Source organism: Augochlora pura, chromosome 5 (assembly GCF_028453695.1).
Source record: "Augochlora pura isolate Apur16 chromosome 5, APUR_v2.2.1, whole genome shotgun sequence".
Classification (NCBI taxonomy): Eukaryota; Metazoa; Arthropoda; class Insecta; order Hymenoptera; family Halictidae; genus Augochlora; species Augochlora pura.
In genome coordinates this window covers 2,240,706-2,258,486 of record NC_135776.1, presented here as the reverse complement: position 1 = coordinate 2,258,486, position 17,781 = coordinate 2,240,706, and the positions used below count along the sequence as shown (strand labels likewise).

At 50.8% G+C, this 17,781-nt stretch overlaps 1 protein-coding gene across 4 annotated transcripts in view; it reads left to right on the top strand.

Moving 5' to 3' along the window:
* The first annotated feature begins 77 nt into the window (after positions 1–77).
* Fak (protein tyrosine kinase 2 Fak) overlaps positions 78–17,781 on the top strand; it is a 38,431-nt gene continuing 20,727 nt past the window's right edge. The window contains exons 1-2 of one of the 4 annotated variants that reach the window (XM_078181144.1): positions 78–199; positions 566–724. The gene's annotated coding sequence lies outside the window, so the exon portion shown is untranslated. Of the gene's footprint in view, positions 200–565; positions 725–899; positions 1,345–5,924; positions 6,096–8,147; positions 8,343–17,781 lie in introns of those variants that run through there. The other 3 variants (XM_078181143.1, XM_078181145.1, XM_078181141.1) reach the window with 3 other exon arrangements.

The following is a 17,781-nucleotide window of genomic DNA, read 5'->3' as shown; positions in this document are numbered from 1 at the left end:
AGGTCTCGGGTCGAAATAAAATAGCGCCATGTTGGCCTTTGCGCAGGGGGTTTGCGCAGAATGTTAAACTCGTCGGGGATGGACGGTTCCTAGTGCGTATGATTGCGTTCTTATCGTAATTATATGTCAGTGTATTATCAATATTGTTTAATCTTCAGTAACGTCGCGGAAGGATGAAATCGTTTCGGACGTTGAACAAGTAAATAGAGTGATAGTTAAACGACCGTCATCGATCCATGATTTCGATCGCGCAAAAACGGATGTCCTTCCCGCGCGTTCTCCGTTTTAACCAGACCCGTCATATTTCATCGGAGAAGGGTGCATAAATTGTTTTAGTAGATTATCGATTCTAAATGCATTAACTATGTTAACGTAATAGCAGAACGGTAGTAACACATTGTTGATAACATATTGTATATATTAGCACAGATTTTGCGGTATTATAGTTTTAAAATGATTTTCTTTTTATTATTGAATTTGAGAAACTAATGTATCGATATCTGGTTCGAGCGAAGCATTTGCAATTCTCAAGGTGTCCATCTGACATTTTTTCCTTCTGTTACAGAATCTAAGATTACCAAGCGGGTAAGGGAGGAAGTGAGAGGAAAGGAAAAGTATTCTAAAGTTCAAAGCCATGCATCGTGAAGTTCGAAGCCATCTTCTTCGACCATCGTGATGACCTTGATGCCAGAAGAGTACTTGAATGGGTGAAGACTCCGATAACGTGAGTAATCATGTAATACCATTAAACATTGTAAATTCATTTCTATTGATAAATGTCGAGAACAATAACATCAATAAAAACGGTAAAGGCGAAGAAACGATAAAAACGGTACCATTGCTGAAAGCAGTGAGAAGTATGAATTTAATTTGATCGATCCACGATTTCGGCCGAATAGGAAAGTGTTGGGCAGTCGTTCGTTGGATGACGCCACGAGTTGTGGTTCCCGTCGCGCGCCGCAAGATGGCGACGACGTGCACCGATATTGACAGGTGCTAGGAGAGCATGGCGGCCAGTGTTTACGACAACTGATCGTGACCGATCGAATCCGCGGATGATCCGGGTGTTTCTCGTGTTGTTTACGCGACGGTGGTTTCGGCACGGTGTTCTGCGTCACACGGTTGGCCCACTTAACGAGTCGGGTGTTTCGCCGATCGATTTCGGGTCATTCCGGACAGTTCGCGCTGTTCGCAACCAGTGCGCGCTCGATCCCGGTCACTGGGATAAACGTGTGCCCCGATCACGAGACTCCTCGGATCAGGTGGTGGAGTTTGTCGTTGACGTTGACACCGGAGAGTGCTCGTAGAGAGGATCTCCAGGATACCACGACGCTCGTCTTAATCGTGAGTACCGAACCAAAGAATCATCGTTGACTTTAGTATGATAGAAATGGAAGCGAAACGGTCGATGGACGCTAGTCGGAGAGGGCGGTCTTCTTTATCGGTGAGAGCTTTTGCTAAGAATTTGATAAGCTGTCGGATAGCAGAGGCCATCTTTGAGTCTCCATGTGTTGTGCACTACTACTCTTCGCAAATCTTCGGGCCGGCGAAACAAGATCGCGATAGTATACACGAGTCGTGTTACATAAAACGCTCCTGTCTCTCTTGTCCCATCCAGTTCCGTCGCAACGGATGACACACACGCGGGCGCGCGCGCACGCTGCACGCCTTAGGCCTTAGATAATCGTTACGCGAGAGGAAGGGCTTCCTTCTTCCTGTCGCGTACGGCTCGCCGTGGTGCCTTTTACAAGGATCGTATTTAAATGATCTATTTTAACAATAACAACATTTATTTACGAGCTAATGCTCATTGGTTAACTGCCAGCTAGCGGAGTTTACAGATTGACACAGTGCCGCCGAGACGTTTACATGATTATAATTAAGGAAATCGGAATACATTCCGTCGGGAGATGCAGCAGGTACTTTCAAAATGTAATATGTTACAATATTCATTCACGTTGCAAATTATTCTATCCATACAATTATCATAAGAAGGTACTCATGTGATACTCAGATTATCTGCCTGATTCTTAGCGATAAATCGACCGTTTCGCTTTCCGTCGGACCGCGTGTATACCGATGGTACATCTGTCTGAAATGTCGCCGCTCGACGACGCCGGTTCACGAACCGGATTAACTTTATTTCGGCCATTGTACGCGCCGACCGTCGGTTCATCTTTTGATGACGGTCCGACCGTCGAGCGACGGGGCAGGACTTTCACTGACGGTGTGTGTTTGTCACCGTCCCAGAGGCGAGTCAGGTGTAAATTGATCCGATGATCTGACGGCGCAAATATTTGTGTCGGCCGGCTACCGCGGTGATCGTGTTCGATTCGAATAATTGGCGGCAATCGGGAATCGCAATTTGCTCTTGTTTCTGGCAGTCAAGAGATGGAAATCGAAACGATTCGCCGCTGGCCTATTTAAAGGTCGGTCGATCCACATTCCGATGTGACCCGTACTGTTATGGTTTTTTTTCTCTCTGGTACGTACACGCTGCTCGTGGAACACTGTTACTTGTTACGCAATCTGCCAAAATGTCAAGGGAGTATCGACAAGGCGCGAATTAAATTAAACCGTAGCCTCGAACTGGCAGTATCGCGATAACGATACCAATGACAGCACGAGACCCATCGGTCTCGTAATTAATCCTCGAACGACGATGAATCGTCTCGCGATGGATGTACATACGTAGGTACGTGAAGCGCTCGTGAGTCTGTCCCTTTTTTATTCCGACGAGAAACGAGCCAACGGGCTAACGAGGTAACGAGTCGTTTGAGAACGATCTAATGCCACGGTCGGCGAGCACCGCGTCTCTAGCTTGTTTACCTGATCCTTTTATTATCTTATCATTATCTCTCGCGCCAGCGTGCATGCCGGTGGCAGTGTTTTTAGACGGCGGCGTGGAGACCGTCGGCGCTCGATAACTTTCTCAGTCGCGGTGCGGACAAAAACCTGACGATCAGAACCGCGCACCGGCCGCCGAAAAGCCGGAAAAGGCGGTCGGTCAATAAAATTTATCGATCGCGAATCGGTCGCCGGTGGCATCGTTTCTCCTCGCGGATTTTTCCATTTTCTTTTTCCTTGTTTTTGCGCGCGCATCCGTTCTCGACGACACTCCGCCGTGGCGTGCCGGCAAAAAAGCGCGTTGATCGATCAAGAGACAATTACGCAATTATGTCTACACAGGTGATTAGATTAATCCATGGGGCCAAAAGTCGTAGCAGCCGGTTTTCTCTGTCCGCGATCGTTGGTCGTACGATCACCCGGTATATCGTTGCTATATCGGTCGCTGGCAAAGAATAGGTAATTCTCGTCGCGGTCCGATAGTCGATCATGTAACTCGGACAAATGGACGATGCATTGAATGCGTCGAATGCATCGAATGCATCGAATGCGTCGAATCGGTTGCAGCCAGCCGGCCGGCCGCTGCGGAGCACTGCGCGCCAGTGATAATGCAATTACGCGAGATTACGCGACGCTACCCGAACACGTTTTATTTATTTATTTATTTAATAACGGATATATACCCAGCGGCACGTAAAATTAGTTATAGAGTTATAATTTTATTCTAAACTCTTCTTATTCTCTGTAGATCTTAATAGATCATCGATATCGATCTGGCGTCGATTAAAAATCGCGTTAGTTCCCCGTCGGACCACTGTGTGATCGGGACGAGATCATTTTGACGGCCGGTCTCGCGCAGGAAGTCGATTACGAATTCCCGCGTGCATTTATCGAATTAATTATACACCGTGGGTCGGCACGAAATGATCTATTGTGTTTGCATGGTCGTGTCACACGCTCTCCGGCGTTGTGCGTAAGTCGAGGAAATCGACCCTCGGACCGGATCTCGAATCCTCCACCGTCGACTCCTCTTCCTCCTCCTCCTTCTTCTTCTGCCCGTTCTCCTCCTTGCGCGTTCTTTTTTTTCCCTCGGGAACGGGTGGGGTAACGTGGAATTAAAAGGGGCGGCAGCAGGTCTTGCGTGTCACCTATTCTACTCGCCTAAACGAACCTGAAACGCTCTGCTCGCGCATTCAGCTACGGCACAACAGATAAATATCTCAGTTAGCGGCGGCGCATTGTGCGCCAATAAAATTCCTTTGTCCCGGCGAATCGAGGCACGGATTTTCGCCCCGCTCGCGGTGAAGTCTGAGGATCGTGGAAATCGCTTTTTACACGAGAGCGAGGCAATGTTGCAGTAGAGTAGAACTTCCATTATCCGTACTGAAAATTGATAGTTGACTTCTTTTTATTTTCGGTAGATACATTATTAATATACTGACCTAAGATGTAAGGTGTATATACACTATGCATTCTATCATTCCCTATTCAGATCGATTATTTTTTCGTATGCGATCTTGTACGAAAAAATCCTGATCCGAATGAAATCTTCTTCGGACGTATTCATATTCGAATACCGTATCTATTCGGTCGAATATTTATTCGATGGCATCGAATCAGAAGTTCGTCGGTCCTTATCTTTTTATCCGTCATCCGAATAGAAATGTCGTCCATATCAGCGAGCTACAAAGGACGCAACGGAAGCGAAAATGCCGCGCGCTAGGACGCGATGCGCGTTCCAGGAACTGTTCCGTGCGCGAATGTCGCGCATCGATTCCTCTGATAGCGTGGGTTTTCCGGTTCGCGACGGCAGCGCGGGAACTGCGCATGCCTCCGGAAAATCGCGAGACAACATGCCGGTCATTTCCGCGCGGATTCGCTCGATTTGCGGTACTTTTTATCGGCCGACGGAGTTACGAAGGTAGTCTCGATCGCACCGGGAACACGGGACTATACGCCTACGCGGACAGAGGTTCTCATTCGCTTCCGGTCACGGAATTCCGACGATCCAGGCCGATCCGTGCAACGACCTTCGATCAATCAGCGATCGCGATTGCGCACAGAGAGGATGTTCTCCTCCGGAGTTTCCATCGTCTCCGACGTTCTCGGGGGAAACGAAACCGGAAGCCGTGCGGCGGCAACGTAGTTAGAAATCGTCGCGGGCCACTGTTTGTCCTCAGAGATATCCGGCTTTTATCTTATCCGTTAGTCTTTTGCCACGGCTGCCGAGCGAGATAGCCCCGTGAAAGAAGGGTTGTTTGAGTCGCAAACAACCCGAAAAAGAACGACGCGTTCTCTCGGCGACTCGCGGGGGAAACGCGTTGCCGCGTTCCCGAGGAACCTGCCACGTGCGAGATTCTACTTTGATTTAGATATTTAACACTGAACGAACCACTGCCTAATCTATATTTAATCTACATTTATATAGATCTTTTTAAAACTGTATTTATTTGCATTCATATTTTCATTGTTACAAAAACTGTTTGTTTCAAGTTCATTACTTAGACACGTCTCAGTGTTGAATCAGAACAGCGACACGTACATGCTGAAGATTTCATTGCATTCGGTTTTTACGCTGTCTTATCGTTTTCCTTAAGCATTCCCGATAAAAACACGGACGCGGGAGCTTCCGGTGGAAATCATTTGCCGGGGAGCGACTCTCGAGTTCCTCGACCGGATTACCGAGATGATATCAGCAATTTTACCACGGCAATTAACGCCGCTACGCGATAGACGCTCGCTCGGCCGCGAATCCGCGGCCATGTTTCTCCTCTAACTCTCTCCGCAGCGGAGATAGACTCGGCCGATTAATCGATGCAGAACGCTCGTTTCCACGGTCTGCCCACCGATACGCTAATTTCCGTCCATTCTTTCGGTTAAAAGCCTCCGCGGTGCAATCGAACGGAGATTTCGCACAGTGCGCGGAAAATAAATCACTGAAGTTTAAGTTCGAATCGCAAATAACAATTTCTGGTGGAGGCGGCTTCATGACGTCAGTAATTGTGAAATGAAAGATGCGGATATCGACGAACAAATAATTAATCGAATTAAAATAGAAATATTTGACACGTTTCAGGCGATATAGGTAAAACGAATTACGCTTGAAAATGAACAAAAGGCGCAGTGATTTGCTTAGTCGACAGCAACTGGCTCAGCCATGCTAATAACCACAGGAACGTAATAATTTTCGGGCCGATAAACGAGTTACCATTTGAGGGCGGGATCCACCGAGAAATCGACCAGCGTTCGTGAGTACATATTGAACTTGCTACCCTGACTCCCAATTGCCGGTGTCGCACCGCTACTGGGCAAACGTGGGTGGCTGGTTTGCACGTTTACACGCGGTGAGTCAACGCGACGACGACGACGACGACGACGCCGCCGTCGCTATTGTGCCGGATCCTCGAGAAATCGGACCGACCGCAGTTCCACGAGGAATTAAGAATTCCCAGCCGGCTAATAGCCGATCGGAATCACGATAAAACTAACGGTGGATCCTCGTCGGTCTGGCTCGCCTACGGATCGCGGACGTTCCGAACGTTCGCGAACGTTTGCGGACGTCGTCGTCGTCGTCGGTCCGAGTATCACCGTTTCATGCCGCACCTTAATGAATTTCAATTGGTCCGTCTTGTTCTCCTCTTGTTCGTGCGAACACCACCGGGCTGTACGCGCGTACCGGGTTTACGACGCGGACGTGACCGCCTCGCATCCGATGCCCATAAACGCCATTCCGAAACTTGCAAATAGCCGGCCCCACGTCGAAGGCTTCTTGCGGCCAGACCTGGCCTAGACGGTGCGTTACAGTGACCCGCTTTTAGTTAAATTATCCCAATTAACATTCCCGATCGAACAAAAAGTGGAATTCGCCGTTTGATTGCTCGCGTCGCGCAAGGTAACCGAGCAAACGAGTTGACGGAGCCGCCCGTGTCGAAGCTCACCGGGTTCCACGTGCTCGCGGGACGGCAACACCTGTCGGAAGGTCGCGACGTTGCGATCCGAGCCATCTTCTCCGCCATCGCTGTCTCTCTGCCCCCGCGATTTTCAACGCGGGCCTCGCGCTTTCTTCGTTTCACGGGTGAGCAAATAATCGAGCGGCCGTAAGGTAAAATGCCAGCACGCCGAGGAGGCCGTGTAAGAGAGACGGCGCGAGAAGAACGGGCGCGACTCGAGAGAGCGAGAGAAGCGGAAGGAGAGCTCGAAGCGCGTGCAGGAGAGGCCGCGGAGAAGCGAGCGACCCACGGTGCTCTGGGTCTAATACTCGCAACTCTTCATAGCTCTCTTCTACCACAATTTTGTAGCTGTAACGAAAAATGGCGCAAATTTCTACAAATTCTAGTTCCTGCACCAACGCTGAAATCTTTAATTAGGTTATTAATTTCAGTTAACTACTACTAGGTTGAGAAATAAATAATTCACAGCTTAACTTACTCTTAATTTATTATTATTAACATACTCATCAGACATTCATTTTGCTCCCTTTCCTTTGGTTATCTTTTTCATTTACTTCTTTCGAACCCTTGTCTACTTAGCGAAGGCAAAAACTCGTTTGTCCCGGTGATTCATACACACTAATGGATGCACCTGATTGCATCGGAAACTATTTATGACTCGACCTAATACAAACTTTAGTGACTTTTTCGTAGGAAACGATAAAATAAAATAATTGGAGCAAGTTTTCCAACTCAAAGTTTACAAAAGCTACGAACGAATTCTATCTTTTCTCCCTTCCGCGACGAGGCAGTCTGGTCGGTAGGCTTAGCGTTAAAGTGTTCCAATCGAAATGAAGCGTTTCGACACGGTAAACCCGAAGAAATTGATTTTTGGCCATGGAACCGCAGCTCGGTTAGACCGCTGTGCGACGATTCGATGCGGTGAAGTTAACTGGTCCCCGTCTCGCGGGGCTTCAGGCCGGCTGGACGATGCAGGGAAGGAGGGAAGTGCGTGCGCGAGAGACACGGGTCTACCCTCTACGCTACGTCTACGTTGCACTGTACACGAACACATGGACGGACGCGTTACATACGGTAGCTCCTCATAGAGACGAGAAGAGGAGAGGAGACAGTCGTTGGGTTGCCGCGAGGCTGTTCGCATCGCGTCGAACCGAAAGAGAAACGGGCCCCCACACCCTCGTGTTCCGTGTTCCCGTGCTTATGCCAGTCGTTTCCCCCTTTATCTCGCTCGTGCACCGTTTCCTCCTTCTCTCCTGCTTCTCCCTACTTCTTCCCTTCGGTATCGTGTTCGACGCTCGACGCCTCGTACCGTGCCGTACCGATTGCCAGTGACGCGCGTGCAGCTCGCGTATACGAAGCGTGTCATCGATCGGCTTGCCGCGTTTTTTTTTTCCAAGCGATAGCAGCAATCGGATCGCGGAACTCGCCCGTGAGATCTGCCACGAGAAAACGGGGCGGTGCAGTAGTGCGGTCGTGGCGACGTCGTGTCTTCCGAGATAGCGGCTCCGTTGATCGGGTAGAGAGAGAGAGTGGTGTGTGCGAGAGGTGAGAATCAATGGAAGATGAAAGACGACGTTATAAAAGTCGCAGGGATAAAAGACGATGTTGCGAAAGACGAAAGATAAAAGACGGCAGATAAAAGACGAAAGATGAAAGATCGAATCTCCGCGGGAAAGAGCGTGGCGGGACGTCGGAAACGAGGGTTGTATCGAAGGCGAGTGGAGAGCATGATGGGGAGAGCTTAGAGAGCGCAGCGGTTCGCGACCGGTCGGTGCAACTGGCTTCCACGAGTCGCTCCGAAAATAATCGTCGTATTTTTACCGTCTCTTTATGCCCACTTGGTCTCCGTGGCCGCTGGAGGCCGCGCAAAGTGGCGTTAATTCGCCGTGGAGCTGCGCCGCGAGGATGTCACGCCTTCTCGCGACAATTGCCTCCTCGCCCGAGCACGGAATTCTCGCTTCTCCCTTTCGACTCCGCTTCGTCTCACCTCTGAGACCAATTCCCAGAGATTCCAGAGGCTGGGAGCGGGTCGTAGGGTCCTCGAACGTTTCGCCGGGATCGATTTTCTCGGATAAAAGAGAAACCCGGCTTCCACGCGGGTCGCGACCACCGCGCATCCGCTATATCGTCGGAATATTTCATCTTGAACATTAATTCTATTTTTCTCTTGTCTTTCTATTTTCCTCGACATTTCAACTTCAACGAAAAAAAACTGCATCGCTTCATCTTGTTCCTGGCAAAGACTCTTCGATTTTGCCTGAACCTTTTCATTCGGCCCCACAGCGCGCCGTGTTCAATTCGACGCAACGACGCTAGTTAGAGTCGATTATCGCGCGGGAGGTCTCCCGTTCGCGTCGTCGGAGTGTTTTCGATCGACCGTCGGGAGCTAGAAGTTGCCTTACCCTGTTGCGGGGATCGGGACCCCCCAAGAACAACGTGTACTACTTTTTCCCCCCTCAATATCTTCTCTCACGCTATCGTCCTCTGTCTGTTGCTCGCGAGTTCTCGCGGGGAACTTCCCGCGTGTCCACGAAAGTTTGATCGACGTCGAGCCAGAATCCCGGAGTTTCTCCGAAGACTTGCGAGGAACGCGGGGAGGTGGACGAACCGAACGCGCACAGGTATTCCGAAAGTGGTGCAATTTGAACGGCCTCCGCTTGCATTACGAGCCCTAACCCAACTCATCCATCTCCCGGAACGATGATTCACGGTAGGTTCCAGGTAGAGGCGTAGCTCGGTCGAAAATATTCCTGACGGCGGTGAGCCCTCGCGCGCGGATCTTACTGCGGTCGTCGTCGACGCTCCCTTTTCGAGGACCTTTTGCTCTTCTCGGAGAACGCAGATTTTGCGGGAGGTTCGTTGTCGGGGGTCGGAGAAGACCGTCTCGGCCGTGGATAAAATTGCACTCGACGCGGTCGATTAGGAAACAAATGTTCAGCCGAATTTGAACGAAATGTTTAAAGTTTTAACATTTAATAATCGAAGCAAGGAAAGTCTTGGCCGCCGCGAAGCGATTTTCTTCCTTATGTATCCAGACCGTGTACAAACATCTTTCTGATATTTTGAGATATAAAACGTGTCGCTACCGGCACCGGCGTTAGAAACCGAGGTCGGCCTCCCCTACTCCGAAGAGAACGTTGACCAGCCTTTGCCGAGTACGCGGAAAGCGGCGAACGAGACTGGCACGAGACTCGTTGTCGAGGTTGTCTCTCGATAGCGACGGCAATCAAAAATTGTGATAAGCAGAGCCGATAAAGCGCAACGCTCGGCGTCACGATCAGCTGGGAACTTTCTATACGTATATGACGTCGGAGCCGCGCGTCATCGGCCGGGTCGATCCACCAATCCGATCACGTTCGCGTGGTCGTCGTTGTCCACCGTCTTTCGAATTGGGTCAGGAATGCCAGGAAATCTTGTCGGTCGGGGCGCAAGGGGAATTGTTCCGGCACAGGTCGGTCAGAATTTTGGACGACTCGGGTCGAAAGATGCCGGGGCATCGGTGTTGATGCAGGCGCAGGTGAACCAATACTCGCTCTCACGGTCCGCGGGTTCGCCTCTTTAGTCTGTCCATCGACCCTAACTAGCTATTTATATACGCGAGCCTCTTGTCTCTGTGGTCGTGGCTTCTGCGTATCTACGTCGACGAGATACACAAGCCCTCTGTGCACACCGCATCGCCGCGACGAGTTCCCTCCAATTGCTGCTCCAGACCACCCTCTGGCCCACCCTTTTATCATTCGCCCAAATATCATTTGTTCATTAAGTTTGTTTCGGCAAAGTTATTCGTTATTTGTTCCTGGAACAATCTCAGTTATACAGCACGATTTCACACAGTTATTCCAATCAAAATCGTCGCTGATAACTGGACTGCGTCCATCCAAACGACTAAGTCATTTATGTCAGCTTGAGAAAAGTTATATCATTCGGTAGTTGCACTCTAAATTATTAGTTCCTGTCACATTCCGCAATTCGAATGGCGACCAGCTCGTCTATATAACAAACGAGAATAACAATGCCAACGTCTCGGTAAAGAATAAACGATTCCTCGAGCGTGCCCCGTCGACGAAGCCCGTCAAAGTCGTCTGGAAAAGGAAAGGGAGCAGGATGCGAAGCGAGACGCGCGCTCCATGTCGGACCACCGCCGTCACTCGCCGAATATGCTCGGCGCATAATTATCAGGGCCTCGGCTGCGAGATGCCACGTATACCGGCTTCTTCCAAAAGCACCCGGCGTGTGCGCCGCGTCGAGCAGCGGTGTGCCCGAGGACCGGAAGCGTTCGATCGTTTATGGCCACCGTGTATCGACACGAGCATCGTCGGACGATCGACGATACACACACGCTGGTAACAGCGGCCGCGTTCGATCTTTCCCGATCCTCCGCGGATTTATCGGATCTCGGCGCACCGCAAAATTAATGGGCTCGATAAGGACGGCGCACCGCAAACCACCGAGAGACGCGCCGCACCGACTCGAAATTCTCTTCTTGTTTTCTGCGTTCCGCTTCCTCGAGGTAATCGCTCTGATTTCGTTGATCGAACAGTCGCCGCGGTGACGAAGCAATTGCATCCGGCAAAAAATATTTAGCGCGCTACGCGCGGCACGTACTTTATGACGATAATAATTCAACCTTGTTCAAAATAAAAATTGTCGGCGTCGGTTGCGAGGAAAAGAAATGAAAATTCATTTTTCCTGTGATTAAATTAAAGCCACCATTTTAATCAAATCCACAGTCTTTTTCTCACTGTTACACAGTACTTTGTACGAACGAACTTCCACCGCGTTTGCTATGCGACAGTTCCACGGGACGTCGATCCAAGATTCCTCGAATTTCCGAACGGCGAAAGAACCGATCTTCCCGTACCGTCGGACCGAAGAAGATCCAAAGCGCGTGACCCCGTTGTAAAGCGGGCGCGAAAGTGCACGCGCTCCCCGTCGTTTGTCAACCCGTGGTTCGATGAACTTGGAGATGCTTTTGTCCGCGGATCGTCAGATCCGCCGCCGTCCGTTCTCGTTTTATTTGCATCGGGGCAATTCGAGCGATGCGAGCGATGCCTCCGATGCGCCGAACAACGGGCCAGCCTCTGCTCTTACGCGATACGCGCGCAGATGATACAAGCTGCGCGCAACCATTCTTATCATCTGTGCTATCACGGCGAGCGAGCGTTCGATGAGTTTTCCCGCGATTTCTCGACACAATCCGGCCAGCCGGAGCTTCGATTTATCAATCTAGGTTTTCCCCCGGAATCTCTGATTTCATTTATTTATTTAGCACGAACGGACCGTGTGCTTTTTTAATTTCTCTTACAAAAACGTCAACGTAATGACGGCAACAATAATAGGGATAATAAAATGAAAGCAATGGTTAGGTAATAAGTCAAATAAACAGAAATCTATTATAGTATACGAAAGTAGAATTAAGTACTCGTCTATCGACGAGGCAGGAAAGTTCGACGGGACTCCTTCGCAGATCGCGGATTGTTGATCGATTCGGTAACACTAGACTCGCTCGCTCCGTCATGGACAATGCCACTATTTTCATTTGTTATCCGTAACTTCCTCGTTCTTTCTGTCTTCTTTCTTTTCTCCACGCTTGCCTCTCTTTTTCTCTGGCCCTCTTTCCGGTTGGTTATCCTCTTCCCTCCGGCTCGCAGATAACTCGTGAACGGTAGTTCCGCGATGTTTGAAATGCAAACAGTGTCGAGGGCGAGTACGGCACACAGGTGCATCCTACCTGTGGTGGCGAAGCGCGTGCATCGGCCATCGACGCCCGGCATGCGAAAAGAGACAGAGACGCCGATCGTTGACCGTCGATTTCAACGGGATCGACGATCCGATTACCCTGAATCTTTAAATTCGAATATAATATAATAATTTTTTTATCCATCGTCCAACAAATCTGTCTAGCATCCGAAAAAGATTTACGTCGCTGGACGCAATTGAAACAAATTTTTTTCCGTTTTTAAAGGTGCAGGAATATCTTGCAGGTATTTATAAATTCGCAGTGAAATTAAAAATTGCGTAGGCTCTCGCTGGCAGTCCCAGTGGGTCGTTGTAGGGTGGAACATCATCCAGGTCGGACAAATTAGGAACGTTCTCAGGGGCGGAGTGAAACGTAGAAAGCGGCTCGTCCTCGGTAATTAGCGTCCGGCGGGCTCGGCGGAAGAATAATAAAACGAGCGAGGCCCGGAACGGCAGGAAAGGCGCGCGGCGCGATAAGCTCGCGATAAGGAACGCGTGGCATAGCGCGGCATGGCATAGCATGGCATGGCATGGCGTGGCATAGTGAGCCACAGCGTGGAACAGTGTGGGATAGCGCGGTAGCAGAAACCGGGGATCGCTTGGGCTGCTCATTGCCGGTCGCGGACCGGATGCCGGGCACCGTGCGTTCCCGTGCACGCTGCGCGTCGGTTCGAAGTTCAAGGCCGTCCCGTGCATCCACCGCGTAATTACCGGGGAAACTCCGCCGTGGAAAAAAATAACGAAAACGCCCTGGATCGGCCGTCGTCTCTCTCTCTCTCTCTCTCTCTCTCGGTATTCCACCGAGAGTTCCATTTGCAATGTTTCGCGAATAATAGGAGAAACATCTCTGCCCCCTTTCCACGGCGGCCATCGAAATTGAAGTTTCCCATCGGAAGAGCCGCGATCGGCGAACAGATAGACGACAGCGGAATTTTTTCGTTGGTCCCCGATCCGCATCCTAGAATTCCCGGCACGTACGTAATCTTGACGCGCCAGCATCCTGTACGACGCGACTTCGATTCGGAATAACGGCTCCTGGAACGCGGAGAAAAATTGCGCCGAAGGGACGGGGGGGTCGATCCGGCAGCGCCCTGTGCTCGGTTCCTTGTAAAAATTCGACTGAAATCATTGTTTCATTTCGTTCCATTTCATTAACTCGTTCACCGTCGGGGCCGCGGACACGCGACATCGAATCGCGACGAGCGTTGGTTCTTTCTTTTTCCTTGTTTTACTAATGGTCCTTGTTTTTTTAATCAGAAGAGCAAGGAAGATCGTCGTCGCCTTTCGGCTAGGAAAATAAGGAAAAATGACGATCAACGTCCGTTTTATGTGACACTCGTGGTGACTCCAGTCTCGAATGCTTCAGTGCGAGGGAAGAATTATATGAATTATATTTATTTTCAAGAGTTTTAAGATACCGTTGCATTATAGTCGTTCGAATCGTTCAACAAAGCAGTGGATATTTATAGAGAGCTATTTTATTTCCGTTCGTGTCCGTTTCGTTTTAGTAGAAAATCGTCCGCCGTGCAGCACGGCTCGTTTCCCTATCGGAAAAACATGTTCGGCATGGCTACCGTCGCGTTCGCGCATTCGCCTAATTGATCGTCCTTCGGATGCGGTCGACGGGGTTGCGAGCAAACCACTGCGCCCGGCGCCCGGCGCTCATGGGCCGTGGGATCACCTAATATTTAATATACGAGTTAAACCGTTAAACAGCGGGCGCTTTCGAGCCATTATCGTTACCCCAGCCACAACCGACTAGCCTTCGAGGTTCGAGTTTTCGACCCTCGTTCACCGTTAGATACCCCTGTTGATACGTGCTTCGGCAAAAAGGGATCCTCGCTCTCTCTCTCCCGATGCGTGCGTATCCCCGATGCAAATTAGCGAGCGCCCGGAGAGAGGGCATCGTGCGCCTCTCCTCGTCTCTCGTAGTCTCTCGGAGCCTCCCCCGGTTTCTCTTGGTCTCTCCCTTCATCTCTCTCGTCCTCTCTCCGACTCTCTCCTTCTTTCTCCGTTTCTCTCGTGCCGGCTGTACGCGGCCGAGCATCGACTCTCTCTCTCTCTCTCTCTCTCTCTCTCCTCGGTGTCCCGTGTCCCGTGTCCATTCGTCGTTTCCTTCTCTTTGGATCGGGCTCGTGAGAACGCTGAATTATCGATCCGTGGCTGCTCGGTGGCTTCGCCGCTGACAGCTGCCGCGAACGCTGACGAGAGAAAAGAATTCGAGCTCGAAAGTCTCGAAACGAGCTCGGGAGGCCCGCAGACGACAACCTGGATTCCTCCGTATTTTCTTCCCTTTCGCCTGTTCGCCGTTTTCCCTGTCGCGGCCAGAGTTTCCCCATGCTGCCGGGACCGTTATTACGGCGGACCGTAAATGTTCTCGCGTCGCGATCGAATTATATTGCCGGCGTCGTCGCTAAATATATCTAGATAATCTAGACTGCGGATGTTTACGCGAAATAAGAAGTTCTCGCGTCGGCTCCAAGGAACAGTAGCTAACGCGAATATTTATCCCGGACTCGAGTAATCTGAACGAGTACCCAGTAACGCGTTGTTAAATTCTTCTGGTACTATAACACCGTTTCGCGTTTCATTTTCTCACGTTTTTGTCGCGAATGCATAAGATCTTGTTTCTTTTTTTTAACACGGAGAACCGTTTTAGGGATCCAAGATTATCGCAGCATCCGCAGATTGAAACCCCTCTCGAGAATCGCTGGAGGATCGAGGAGTCTGTTAAGGACTTTATGGACGAAAATAATGTCAAATATTTGCTCGTGGTGGACGTCGGTCGCCGGTGGACGCTCGACGAACGTTCGATGGACGTTCGACGAAAGCTCCTTTAGGCCCATAGGATAGCAGGATGATGTTCCCCGGGCGTGCACCGCGCTTCTCCATTTCCCCTTAATTGTCTGGTCTCGATGGAACTCCGCGATATATCCCGTCTCGTCCCCGCCCCGGCGGTAAACGTTGTGTTCGACCGACGACGGCGACGGGATTCCGATTGCTCGTGCGAGGAAAAATCATCGGGCCGATTCACCGAAGAATTTAATATCGCTCCGATTACGTCGCCGGTGCTCCCTTTCACCGGGAAATTGTATTTGCGGAACAGATTCGCGTCGGCCGACCCGATTCCCAGCCCGCAACCGACGACTTCGCCCCGGCCCGTTCTCGCTCTCTCTCTCTGTATCCCACTCTCGAGGATAATTAAATTGCCTGCAAAAAAAAAGATTAATCAGACTTGGACGTTGCGTCTGTCCGCGCGATAATCTCCTAACGCGTGTGCGCGATCGTTAAATCCGAGCTCGGAGCGTGCAGACGCGCGAGCTATCTTCGGACGAGCTCCGATAATAATTGGGCCGCGGAAGACTCTCGACGAGGAACAAAGATCGAGCCGGCTGGAACAGCCTGACGATCTTCGATGGGATTGACGCGATCGACGCTGTCGTTTCAAAAATTTCCGAAGGGTTTTAATTAAAATCACGACTCGCTCGACCGTGTAAATATGCATATGCTCGGAGCTGATGTATGCTAATGGCGACGGGCGCAGCCTGCGCCAACTATAATTATTATTAATATTAATTTGCAGCGAACTATCTCTCGCAAGCCGAGAAGCTTTTGTAACGACGAGCTGGCATCGCGACGGCCCGTAAGTTCATTTGAAGCCAGCCCGAACTCGGATCTCGTGCCATTTGCGAAATTAGTTTGCCAGTTGGCCGAACTAACGGAATCGATTCCCGCGGAGTACCGAACGACTTCGGACACGTTCTTTGGGACGAGTTTCCATTTCCGGTTAAACGCTTCGGCAACTGGGTTCCGCCGGGACGCTTCTTTGCCGCAGAACTTCGTACTTCTTCGCGTCGCCTAAATCGCGGCCTAGGAAAAATATCCGAAATACTTTAATTCGACGATACTTTAATTCGTCTAAATATACAAACCCCCTAAATAATTCAATAAAAAGTTTGGAAGCGTCGCGACGCGGAACGCTGTGCGCTCGCGCACGGTTTCGGCAGACTTTTCGCTTCGATTCGATTCGACACGATACGTTCGTCCGCTCGCGAGCCACAGTCCCAACGCGGGAATTGGCACGAACCGCGGAAACACCGGCCCATTCACCGTGTTCGAGCACGCTCGCGGAAGCGCATAAATGGAGCAGTCAGTCTCCGGGAAGTTTCTGCCGGGAAGCGCAACCCCCGGCGAAAAAGCGACGTTACTTCCGCGGAAAGGAGAACCGGGCAGCTCGACCGCCGACGAGAGAGGTCTGCTTTCTCTACTCCGAATGCGTCGACTTTCGTTTGAGTTTACAACAAATCATCCGTACGATCTTTTCACCGGCGATGTCTTAATCGACGCACGTTGCAACCCCGCATTGATTTCCGGTTTACCTGGCAACGATAGTCATTTCGTACGACCGGCGGGTCAACTTAAAATCGATGTCGGTGAATCGAGTGTCGATGGAGGCATTGTCGGTTGATTAATCCTTTGCAGTCGACGCAATTATAGCCCTAAATCCAAGATAGTTTCTTCGACCCACGGCATTACCATTGTCCATGATTCGTAATGCGACAGACGTCCTCTTACGACGGCCGTGTATAGTAATTTTCATCTGTACGCACATCGTACGAATTTCCATTGAACGTGTCTACAAACAGGTCCATACATAAATAATTAATTAATTGAATTAATAAATAAATACTGCGGTACACTGCGACGACTGCGAAGTTCGTGGACGATGGTTGCTCGCTCGCTTGTTCGTTCGGCCGTTCGTCCGCCGACAGGGAACGAAACACGAACGCGAGGGACGGCGCGCGGGGGGTTTGCTCCGCCGTGTCAGGAGGGTAGAGTCGGCCTCGGAAACGAGGGTGGTCGCCGGCTGGCAGGGAGGCGAAGGGAGGTGCAGGGCAATAGACGGACGCGCAGGGGAGAGAGAGAGAGAGAGAGAGAGAGAGCAAAAGAGAGCGAGTTAGAGGGAGAAAGGGAGAGAGAGACAGAGCTCGGCGGGAGAGAGCCGCGGCGAGGGTGGGACGCCGGGCGTCGCGGCGCAGGCTGCCGCACCCAGCAAAGCGCCTGCTCCCCTTGAACCGGCAAAACGTATACCTGACGCAACCCCGAGGAGACGGACGCGCGTCGTTTTCGCGTCGTTCTCGCGACACGCTGTTGCTAGGCGCCTCGTTTTCGATTTCCCGTGCGAGAACCCGTTCGACGGCCACGATCTGCTTCCGATCTCGGTTCGCGGTTCACGGTTCGCGAG